We start from the raw sequence: 13,345 nt of genomic DNA, 5'->3' as shown, positions 1-13,345 counted from the left end.
GCAAATTTATTTTTTTCTTAATAACCAATTTACTATGTATGATAAATTTATAGATGAGTTATTTATTAATAAAACATTGAGCTGCTTTAAACAATTTTATACAATTTCCATACATATTCCATACATACATATAAATTTTTTTAATTTTTTTTCTAAAACAGAAGCTTTTGAAAAAGAGAAAAGATTAAAAAAAAGGAATCACACGCTCTAAACGATGTTTCAGGCGCGAATGCTCATTTCTCTTAACTCTAGGGCTAATACAATAGATCGAACAAAGAAGTCTCCTTTTCTCCCACCGCAACCAGTTTTAAAGGGGGACCCCGCACCCCTACTTGAAATAATCATACCTCGTTACCATAGTCCCCGCCACCCCTCCAGACGAATGGCGGACAGAGTACTTATCGTAGACAAACAGTAAAGCATTCCTACAACAACCCATTGTGAACCAGAAAAGTTATAGTGGTTAAAGCTCCACAATTACGTGGCAATGCTGATCATCATTGCGCACAAGATACTTTTACTGCCATGGCAAGCTAGTACCTATCGATCTGAAGCTGCGTTTGCTTTAAACAGCCACTGGGGATTAAATCCCGTTCTTCACAATGACACTTCGGCCCCTTAATTTCAGCGTAATTTCAAGTGTATTGGAATTTAAAACACACTAAGAAAGAAAGTAATCTCGTTAACTAAAATTAATTAACGCAGCAATTTATTTAAAATAAATTTTAAAACTAAGAAAAGAAAACACTAAAAGTATCAATAATTTAAAACACTGTTTTTTAACTTCTAAAATCAATATATATATTTAAAAAAATTATTTGATTTAAATCAATGATTTTTTTTAAAAAAATTATTTGATTTAAATCAACGAACCCTGCTTTAAACAGCCACTTGGGTTTGAATCCCGTTTTTCACAATGACAATTCAGCGTCTTAACGACTGAGCAATCACTGTTGAATTTTATAATTAATGTGATTAATTTTTATTTTCCTGGGATGATTGTATTCCATGGGTACAGCGCAATTCCAGGTTTTATGTATGATCCCTCCGGGTCTGGTAAAGCATATGATTTCTCTGGGAATATTACATAATTCCACATTTCTGGAAAGCATTGGTCCTCTTACTTTCGGTAATCAAAAACTATTCCGATGAAATTTTCACGGGTCAAATTTTGAATATTTCGCTAATCCTGTTAGCATGACTCTACATACTCATGATTCTCCCGATAATCGGTAGAAATCCAATCAGATTCTTCTGGTTAGGCAGGTTTTCGCCGTTTAGAATATTTGAAACTCTGAAATCCGCTAATATTTTTATTCACACGATTTGAATGTCAAACATTGATTTTCATATTTACCTAATTTAAAAGTCACGTTGTGTTTCATATTCATGTGATTTAAAAATACAACGTTGCTATTCGTATTTAGAAGTTTTTAAAATCCAGCTATGAGATTCGTATTCACTCAAATTTCAAATCTAGTGTCACAACTCATATTTGTTGGCAACTAGTATGTCAATCCCATCCCCAATGTTAGGTAATTCCCAATTAGTTAATGCTAAGTAATTTTCCTATTAAGAATATTTTAATTCAATAGAATATTGAATTTAGTTCAACAACTTACGTTGCGAATGTTTGTTTTCGTTTGACCGTCATGGATATAGAGTGACATAACTCTAGATGTAGTCGTGACGCCGGATGACAGTCATTCAACTTATAGCCTATCGGTGATCGACAATTGTCCAAAGCTTCGAGGAGGTTCGCTGCTCAGTTTATAAGAAAGTGTCACTAAAGCAATCTTCTCTTTTTCCCTTTTTACGTTGGCTATTGGCGACATAAAGTACCTACCTACCAATTTTAGTTTTTTTTAATAATGGAATCCAATAAAAAATTTCATGTGTCCATTGACGGATCCGCGAAGATTGGTACCTGTCAGATTCGAAAAATTCTCCAGAGTTGAGAGCCTGTCTGGTGGCGAGTTCGATTTCTAAAGGTTGAAGACACCCCGTGTACGTTAAATATGTTCGGAGCACTAAGTCCTCCAAGTTCCCGTAACAAATCAATACCTCTGAGGATACTGGATCGCAGATTGATCGTGCTCAATTTCGAATCTTAATTACGATCTGCGGATGTGTATGAATATGTCCTCCCTATAAAATGGGATGTACGTATGTTGTCTCCGGATCATCTTCAGGGATGTTTCCCAGATCTTCACATATAGCCCATTGTGCTATTGGCGACGCGTGCTTAGTGTGACGTAAATGAATGTACCTACCTATCTTCAGAGCAGCTATTTTTTTCTTAATCTAGCCATTATATATAATGACTAATTTTTAAACTAGCCATGACGAATAATAGCTATTTTATTACTTTGGCCATGTGCGCATTCGATAACTTCGGAATCGAGTCAGTGTGTGATATATATTCCAAAATAAAAACAGAGGACTGTAGCTAACGATAAACTTAATATTTAATTTATAACAAGCAATAACATGGACCAGCAAGGGTCGAGCATCAATGATTTTACATGGAACGTTTTGTATGTACGTCATGCACTTTCAATCGCCATCATTTTCCTACTACTACTCTTTCTTGATCACATGATCAAGAACAGCTGCGCTTGCGCCAAAAGCGACAATCCCAACATACCGCCCCACGTATTTAGTACATTCAATATTTTTATTAGAAAATTGCATGAAAATTCAATATTAACAATCTTTTAAATGAAATAATTAACACTTACATATTTGATTATACATTCAAATTTAATAATTAATAAACAATTCAAAGAAATTTATAAGTTTTAAACAGACACAAATTTAAAAATATACAAAAGTTAAATTCAATTAATTATCTTTCAATGGCAATATACATAATTTTGTGACTGGTCTTTGAAAATGCCATCGTTTGTTTCTATGTCACAAACTCTTACTTTATTATCCTTCCCATAAAACACTTCAACTATCCTGCCCATCCTCCATTTTGATGGTGGGGTATTAACCTCTTTTATTATTACCATTTCTCCGACATTTACATTTTTCTTATCATCTGCCCATTTTGACCTATTCTGTAGGTTACTTTTCCAACGTTTCCATATTATTTATACATATTTTGTGGTTTTTTGCCACAATTTCAAATGATTTTCATTTATATTCGACATACCTGGTTCTACTAAGTAATTAATTGGTCTACCAATTAAAATGGCCTGGAGTCAAGACTTCCAAATCATCAATATCAGATGTTAATGGCCGTGAATTAAGTATCCCTTCAATTTGATTAGTAATTGTCAAAAATTGTTCAAATGTCAATTCATTACTACCAACCATGCGTTTGAGATGGAACTTGAAAGACTTGACTCCAGCCTCCCAAAGGCCCCCAAAATTAGGGGCTCTCGGGGGCAGAAAGCTCCAATCTATTTTTTCCAAACTTAAGTAATTTGCAAGGACTTCATTAGATTTGCTCAACTTATTAAACAATTTTTTGAGTTCATTATTTGCTCCAACAAAATTTTTTGCATTATCAAAGAATAATTTTGAGCATTTGCCTCATCGAGCAAAGAAACGCTTTAATGAAGCTATGAAAGCTTCAGTAGTTACATCCGTAACTAACCCTAAATGGATGCCTTTAGTAACCATACATATAAAAATACATACATAAACTTTTTGATAAATACCCTTGCGTTGATGTTTATACTTAATCATGAAAGGTCCACAAAAATCTACGCCAACGCAGTTAAATGTAAAATTTGGGGTTATCCTTTCAAAGGGAAGATCTCCCATTAATAGTTGTTGAGATTTAGATTGACATTTAAAACAAATAATGCATTCATGAATAACTTTTTTACAATTATTGCGACCATTTAAAGGACAAAACTTATTACGCACATAATACAATAATGATTGAGGACCGCAATGCAAATACTTTTTGTGATAGTCATAACAGTTAATTTACAATTATTTGGTAGCAATACTGGATATTTTTTATCATAAGCTGAATCTGAGTGGCCAAGTCGACCACCCACTCTTAAAATTCCAGATTTGTCCAATCGGGTACAATTGCTTAGTTTTACTATTTTTAGAGACCTTACCAACAGTCATAAGTTCTTTAAGTTCCTCCTTGAAGAACTCCTTCTGAACCTGTAAAATTAGAAAATTTTCAGAATTACTTATTTCTTCATCATTTAGAGGTCCAACTTACTTTTCCTCAGGATGCTTAGCATTGTGGATGAACCTGAAAATAGAATTTAATATACGAAGAAGATTATTATAATTATCAGTAATATTAAAAAAAGTGTCCAACTTAATTAAAGTTAAATTAATGTCCTTAGGAGATTTGAGTTCACGCAAATAGAGAGTATCTGCCACACTCTCCTCTGTGGGAAGTCAGTTTCTTGAGTCAAATGGGATGGACCATTCCACCACAAATCATTCACTAATATTTCTTGACCTGAAAGTCCACGAGAAATGGCATCTGCAGGACTGTTCTGTCTGAGATGAAATATGATTCCAATGAAAGGTGTCTGTAAGATGCTGAATTTGAGTAACCCTGTTTCTCACAAAGGTCTTTAATAAATGAGGAGAGCTCTTGATCCAGGCTAACGCTATAGTAGAATCATTAAACAACATCACTCCGTTTATCTCTAACTGTCTTGACTTTTTTCTATAATTTCAATAACAGATGGCGCCACTGATACTGTTAATCAAGAAAGATTTTCTTTTGTTATTTTTTTTCTTCCCTTTTTCAGTTTCAGTTTAGATTTTAGTCATTATGTTGGTAAGATGAGTAATATTTTATGTTTGACAATATGGCCATTGAAATTTCAATTACTCATTTATAATTCAATGAAAAATTTTTCTATGTTATCTATAAATCATTCTCTGATAATCAATCAAAGAAATAAAAGTATATGTCCGGTAAGATTTTGAAAACTTAATTTGTTGTGCTATGTTGTCATTATTTTCATTTTCCCACATTGTATTAGTTTCTATAAATTTAATGATATTCTACTTAATTTTTATGATTTTTCCATTATATAAGTTTATGATTTATTTAAGGTTCATTCCACTAACCTTAGAGCAGTTAAAGATTTTCAAACAAGTTGAGCTAACAGAAGGCAAGCTGAAAGCTCGAGTCGAGGAATAGTCATTGTCTTTAATGGGCTAACTCTCGACTTACTACAGAGAAGGTGGTAGCAGATCGAACCATTTAGAGAGATACTTTAGAGGTAAACAACAGCTCCATATGCAGATTCGGAAGCGTCTGCAAATCCATGAATAAAGATCTGACTTGTGTTGTTTATGATGACATGACGAATCTTGAGATTTTCGTGTGGAGGAAGAGCTGATACAAATTTATGCCATTCTTGAGCTGCGGATTGAGGTAGTGAATCAGGCCAATCAATTTTCAGCAACCACAGTTGTTGAAGAAAGATCTTTGCCTTTGAAATCACTGGGCCAACCAATCCTAGTGGGTCGAAGAAGCGAGCTATTTCGGACAAAACAGATATTTTCGTATAGGATGAGTTTGGATTCACTGAAACTTTGCAAGCAAAGGTGTCGCTAGAAGTGAACCACTGCATTCCAAGAGTCTTTACACTTTTTTCTTCTGGTGTATCATCAAATGGATACATTTCCGTATCCCCTAGTTGCAGATCAGGATGATTTGAACACCACTTGTGGAGCTCCATTCCCTCGCAAGATAGCATTAGTGTCAATTCTCGTTGAATATCTTTAGCTTCTTGTAGATTAGATAATCCCGAAAGGCAATCATCCATATAAAAGTCTTGTATTACAGAAGCTACAAGAGGAAATTTGCTTTTTTCATAGATCCCAATTTGTTGGAGAGTTTTTTGAGCAAGATTAAGAAGTACAAGCAGTCCCGTACGTAATCGTTTTCAATTCATAAACACGAACTGGTTCATCTTTTCCTTTCTTCCAAAGAATTTTCTGCAAGTGAGTCTGTGATGGGTTAATTTCTGTCTGGCGGAACATTTTCTTTATGTCCACGGAAAAAGCATAAGACTGCTTTCGAAACCTGAGCATAATAGAAAATAAATCTTCTTGTCTGATACTTAAGTGCACATGGGTAAGCCACATGCAATTAAATTAATTACTTAAAGATTAATACTTAAAGTTAAATAAACATCTAAAAGGAAATTAATATATGCCAGTCATAGATAAAAAGTTAAACATATTTAATGAAATAGGAAATTAGTAAATTTACATCTTGAATAAAATAAACACGTGCCTTAGCACGAACGTGAAAATTACGACGCTACACTGGTCGAAGCTGTAACCCGAATGCGGGAAAACAGTCTCTGTGGCAGGGTTGCCAACTTTGAATGTTCACGCCAAACCAGCGTTCCAGGATAGTTCGTTATCGCCGTAATGGCGAGACGATCCGCTGCACACTCCCTCCGCAGTGTTGTTGAAAATGGACATATCTTCGGGGAAGCTGAACTTTTCTACCAACACGTGTAGTTTTGTTGGCAAAACCAGCTGGCTGAGTAGACGCATCCGTCATCGGGACAGTTGGAGTCCTTACTGCTTGAGCACTAGCAGTAACAGGTGGAGGATCATCACTTGCTAAGAAGGTTGGTTTCAACCTGTCAATTGAGACGGTGCGCTGTGCACCCTTCATTAATACATCGAAAGTTTTGTCATTTCTGGAAATAACTTTATACGGTCCGTCGTACGGAGGTTGTAGTGGCTTGCGTACTCCGTCATGTCTCAGGAACACATGGGAGCAGTCTTTCAAATGGGGATGGATAAAAACAGTTCTATGTCCATGCCAAGATGTTGGGACTGGTCTAATGAGTTCGAAATGCGATTTCAACTCATCGATGAGTGCCTTTGGATCAGCATCAGTTGGTGATGAATGAAAAATCTCGCCTGGTAGACGCAGGGTTGTTCCATACACTAATTCGGCTGTGGTGGCCCCAAGATCTTCTTTGTAAACTGCTCTGAATCCCAACAGCAGCGTTGGTAGGATAGCAGACCACTGCTCTGTATTGTGTGCTTTCAGTGCTGCCTTCAGAGGACGATGAAACTCTTCCACCAGCCCGTTTGCTTGTGGATGATAGGGAGAAGTTCTGATCCTTGCAATACCCAGTAATTGCGGGAGAGCTTTAAATAGAGAACTTTCGAACTGTCTCCCCTGGTCAGTTGTGATCCAAGTAGGACAACCAAATCTTGATAACCAATGGGTGTAAAAATTTTTTGCAACGGTTTGTGCCGTTATATCTGGGATGGGTATAGCTTCAGGCCAGCGTGTGTACCTGTCTATCATAGTCAAACAGTAAGAATTACCGTTGGATGGTGGTAACGGACCTACGAGATCGAGGTGTATATGATCGAATCTCTGTGATTGGTCTTGAAATTTACCTACCGGAGATTTTGAATGTCTAATTATTTTGGACTTATGACAAGGTATGCACTGCCTTGTCCATTTTGTACAATCTTTTCTCATTAAAGGCCAAATAAATCGAGAGCAAATTAATTTAGAAGTGGCTTTTATACCAGGGTGGGAATTGCTATGTAATGCTTTAAAAACCTGTTTTCGAAATTGTTGAGGTACACATGGTCTAGCTATATTGTTATTACTAACATCACAAAATAGGGGTAAACGACAATTGGGTACAGTAATCTTTTTGAAATCTAAACTCTGTGGATTCTGGATTAATTCTTTTAATTCGGGGTCGTTTTCCTGAGCGAAGGCGATATCTTCGTAATCAATCGGACTGGGCATTGTGATTGCAGTTATACGCGAAAGAGCATCGGCCGTTATATTTTCTGAACCCTTAATGTAGTGTATGTCAGTGGTAAATTGAGATATAAAATCTAATTGCCTACATTGTCGAGGAGAATTTTTGTCAGATCGTTGTTGAAAAGCAAACGACAATGGTTTGTGGTCCGTAAAAAGCGAAAAATTTCTTGCTTCAAGCATGTGCCTAAAATGTTTGATGGAAGCGTATGCAGCAAGTAATTCTCGATCATAAGCGCTATAGTTACATTCGGTCTTCGAAAGTTTTCGCGAAAAAAATGCGAGCGGTTGTAATTGATCAGAAACCATTTGAAATAGGGCGCCACCTATGGCATAATCCGACTCGTCGACTTGCAAGATTAGATTAGCGTTTGAACTTGGGTGCGCTAGAAGAGCGGAATTTGCTAAGACAGTAGAGGCGACATCCTAATTGATCATATGATCCAACACGACCTGATCAGGCTAAACACACACAGTAACCTTTCTACCTTTTATACAAGCAATGCACAAGGCAACCCGGACTTTACTATTGGTAACCGTGAGGGTGCAACTTTAGTCAATGACTGGTTCATAAGTGACGAACATACTGCGAGTGACCATACCCTTACGAAAATTTAAGGTTGATTTGAGGTATATTTAAGGTTGCAGAGAAAACAGCAATAAAAATTATACCTCGTAAAGGTTGTAATTAAGGTGTACGAGGTTGTTTTATATACACTTCAGCTTATTTTTAGGTTGTTTAAAATTAAGTTCAAATTAACCAGACTGATAAGGTGATTTTAGAGGTATACCAAGTTTATTTTCTTACACTTGTAACAACAGAGGTATTTTTGAGGTATAAAAATTTTTACCTTGTTTCAACTAAAGAGAGTGAGGTATTTATTGAGGTATATGGAGTCATTTTATTTACACCTAAGCTTATTTTGAGGTTGTTTTAAATCCACTTCGTATCAACCAGACTGTTAAGGTGATTTTTAAGGTATATACCAGGTTGTTTTTCTAGCACTTGTAACAAAAGAGGTATTTATGAGGTATAAAAAAATTAACCTTATTTCAACTAAAGAGAGTGAGGTATTTATTGAGGTATATGAAATCATTTTATTTATACCGAAGCTTATTTTGAGGTTGTTTTAAAATCACTTCATATCAACCAGACTGATGAGGTAGTTTCCAAGATATACCAGGTTGTTTTTCTTACACTTGTAACAAAAGAGGTATTTATGAGGTATAAAAAAATCAACCTTATTTCAACTAACGAGAATGAGGTATTTACGAGGTATAAAAAAATCAACCTTATTTCAACTAACGAGAGCGAGGTATTTATTGAGGTGTATGAAGTCATTTTATTTATACCTAAGCTTATTTTAAGGTTGTTTAAAGTACACTTCATATTAACTAGCTCACTTTCCAGAGTTCCGTGCGAGCCGGCAAATGGCGTGTGTGTTGACAATCGAAAGTGTATTCGAAATTCGGTAAGTGTGCTTGACATTTATTGATTTAGTTTTATCACTTTTAATCAAATATGCTTCAATTTCCAAACTTAAATTTTATTATTTTTGTTTTAACGACGTGTCTTGATCTTAAATAATTTAAGTTGGAGGATATTAGGCTATCGTTGTAGGCTTAGCATTAAGAGGGAATAATCGAAATATTTCTCGTCGCTGTTTAGGGTAACGTTACTGGTGAATCGTTACAGCAGGTTATGCACAGTATATTTTATTGTTTGTAATTTATTCAGATAGAACTATTATTTTTATTTTGCTTAAATGTATATGTTTTAACATAGCAATATGCACGCGGATTAGTTGAGTAAAATGTTCATAATTTCTCTTATAAATGAATTATTGAAAATTGAAAGATTTTTAAAATAGCAATTTTGCTTTGAAATTCTACTATAGCTGTATGCTTATCGTTTGGATATTTGTTGCAAAGTTTATATATATATATATATATATATATATATATATATATATATATATATATATATATTTAGAGCTTATCCACAGTTCCCTGATATTGCTGAGATGATTTAGGCTGTAAATAGCACATGCGCAGCGGTGCAGAAAAAGAGACTAGCAAGCTACCGCTCAGCCTTCCCCGTGGAAATAGTTCTGAATTTATACCTGAAAGAAAAAGTAATCTCCCCTAATAAACTACAAAATTTATGTAATTGTTGATAACAATAGTTTGCTAGATATTTAAAAATTGAAAACTATCAACTGTACTAGCTCACTTCTTCATGTTTGATCTCAAAGCTGCAATTTTCACTAAATGTTATTTTTTCGCAAATTACCCACGTTAATGTTTTACTAAGTAGATTGTTATTACTTATTAGAATATTGAGCAGAATTAAATTAAATCCGATTTCAAGTTTATATGACATATTGTTTCAAGGTTATGAGCATTTTTATGCATGGTTCACTACTTCAAAAATGTGCGAATTTTGGAAATCTTAAATTTTTTAGAAATATGTCAGTATAGTATGCAATTTTAATCCTGAATTGAATAAAATCAATTGCACATCCAAACATTTATTGTTGAAAGTAATATGCATTATTTTGAATTTCATCCTATGGGATGTGTATTTATATTTAAACAAGTGTTTATAACAACTAACTATTAGTTTTATTCTGCTCGGTATTACAAGTTATATCGGAGATATTATACTCAACTTATTTTAAAAGTATTATTTCAAATCATTCTCTCTTAGGCATTTTCCTCACATAAAATTACTCACAAATTTAAAACAAATGCTCCTTATCAGCTTATAATTTGTTCTATTCGATTGAGTGCAAAAAAGAATAAAAATTGGTACATAACTTAAAAATTTTAATTTATTAAACGATTGTAGATTCTTGATTACATTGATTAAAAAATATTAAAATAACTATTTTTTAAGAAACTCTGATGTGATTGACAATAACGTAAGTCCTTTTCAGAATCAGCGTCAAAAATTTAAAAAAAAGCTATTAGTTTCATGAAGTCTGACAAATAGTTTAAAAATATATAGGTTTATTGAGTTTAAAGATTTGTAAAAAAAAAAAAAAAGAAAATCTAATTATTAAACTTACAAGTACCATAATATTACCAGATATATTGAAAAATAAAAAGCGTTAAAATTGTATTATAAGATTGGAATTATATATTTGAATTTCTGTAAATGTTGTTAATGGTAATACTGTCTTCAGTGTATTTTATTTTGTGGCTGTGATACATGTCATGCTTTTTAGCTACGAGGATTGAATAGAAATGGCCGAAGAGTAATACTATTTATCTGAAAAAGAAAATTAACTTCATCCAGTTAATTTAAATCATAAAAAAAATAATTTCTAATATTTTAATAGTTTAAAACCTGCCACTATTATTGTAAATATGACTTACTTACTAATTCTTTTTTTTTTTTCTTTTAGGTTCCAATAATTACAAGTTTCAACATGTAGATGGAAACAGTATATAAAATGATTTTGTTGGTTTGTAAAAAAATGAAATTTTAGTTTTAAATAAAAGTAATTTGAATTTCAGCTAACTAATTATTTAAATTTGTAGTTTTACAGCTTGGAATTCAAAGCACCTTAGACAACTGTCATCTAAAAATACGAGTATGAGTTCCCATAAATAATTTTTACTAACTAGAATTTAGATAAGTGTTATTTTAAGATGATTTAATTCAATTTATTAAAATTATAGAAGAATTATGCATCTGAAACTTTCTTTTATAGCTTAACAAAAGAAGCAATTACTGCCGAAGGTGTAATATTAAAAATTTCAGGTTGATAAATGATCTCTACTAGTGAAAAAAATGTAATGATATACATTATTCTTCATATAATATATATTATATCCTGATATATATTATATTTTTTTTATAGTGAGTCTAAAAATTAATAAACTAGGTGGTCCGTATAACACCTCACCTTCGTAAGTGCTAAAAAAAAACAGATTTAGGTTGAGCTACATAAGCCTATAGTGTAAAATGTCGCATCTTTGTTTGATAAATTAATACTTCTAAAAATACAAAAATATATACTTGAGGTTACGAAATAATAGCTTAAGGTAGAACATGGAACACATGGCACTAATAAAAAATAACCTTTCCAAGTGTTGAAAATGCACTTCAGGATGATTTATAACTACCAGAAGCGTAAAATCGCCCAACTTAGGATGAAAAATATATACCACTACAAGCATAAAATTATATACCTGTTGTGATAATCAATTTAGGCAGACATAATAACTTAATAAAGCTTTAATTAGCAAAATTAGGCTAGCCGCTGAGGACTACATACTTATAAACATAAATAGTAAAACAATTGAAAATCAAGCACAGTTACAGTTAAAACAAGATGTTAATAAATATCACCACATTCACCCCGAGCTATTTTAAGAGTTCAGGGAGTGACTTGAATCAGTCAGTAACAAAGTCTGAAAGATAAGCAGGTGGTCTTCGTATTCTGGATGTAGTAGGAGGCAAAGTCTCTTCCTGTTTTGGTCTCAAAAATGAGTCAGTGTTTTCCGAAGAACAGGTCTCATCAAGTGAGGATTCCAAAAGTTGATCATCAGTAGCCTCGTGGGAGCTGTCAGCAAGTGGGGTTTTTAGTAGAGGGGTTGCTAGCATATCTGCATCAAGGGCCTTTTCAGGAAGTAACCCTCTAGGAGCCAGGTGACGGACATTAACAGTAGTTTCCCTGCCGTCAGGTAACCTGACATGAGCATATCCCGGATTAGCCTCCAACAGCTCCACTTCTTGAACCATGGGCTGATACTTATTACTACGATTGTGGTTTTTCATTAGAATTGGGCCAGGAATGGTGAGCCATGTAGGTAGAGAGCAGCCAGTGTGGGAGCGTCTCGGATGTGCAAACATTCTTTCATGAGGGGTCTCATTAGTGGCAGTACATAGTAATGATCTAATCGAGTGGAGAGCAGGTTGTAGCATGGCTTGCCATTGATTTGTTGGAAGCCCTTCAGATTTAAGAGCCAGCTCAATAGTTTTCCAAATTATGCCATTGTATCTCTCGACCTGGCCATTACCCGCTGGATTATAGGCTGTTGTTCGGCTGGTAGCAATTCCTTGAGCTGTCAGGTAGGATTTTAGTTCGTGAGACATGAAAGAAGTGCCCCTGTCTGAGTGGATATATGCAGGCATTCCAAAAAGATAGAAGAGAGTCTGCAAACAGGAGATGACAGTTGAAGTTGAGATATCGGAGCACGGAAAAGCAAATGGGAATCTGGAGTATTCATCAACAATTGTCAAAAGAAATCGATGTTTAGAAGAGGATGGTAAGGGGCCTTTAAAATCTAAGTTGAGTCTTTCAAACGCTGAGGTTGCTTTGGTGAGGACTCCAGAGTTTTTTATAAATTTTGGTTTCAGTTCTCTGCAGATGTGGCAATTGTTGACAGTAGCTCTCACATCAGTGATTGAGTAAGGTAAATTTTTAGAACGGATCCAGTGGAACATTCTGGTAACACCTGGGTGACAAAGAGAAAAGTGGAGGTCTTTAAGGTCAGAAACCTGAGGGACAATAGATGCGGACACTCTGGACAAAGCATCAGCAGTCGAATTCTTGCTTCCTGGGCGGTAGACAA

Source organism: Parasteatoda tepidariorum, chromosome 12 (assembly GCF_982258835.1).
Source record: "Parasteatoda tepidariorum strain Cologne lab strain chromosome 12, Ptep-v5.0, whole genome shotgun sequence".
NCBI classification, from domain to species: Eukaryota; Metazoa; Arthropoda; class Arachnida; order Araneae; family Theridiidae; genus Parasteatoda; species Parasteatoda tepidariorum.
The sequence above is the reverse complement of the archived record's forward strand: the minus strand, read 5'-3'. Positions refer to the sequence as shown.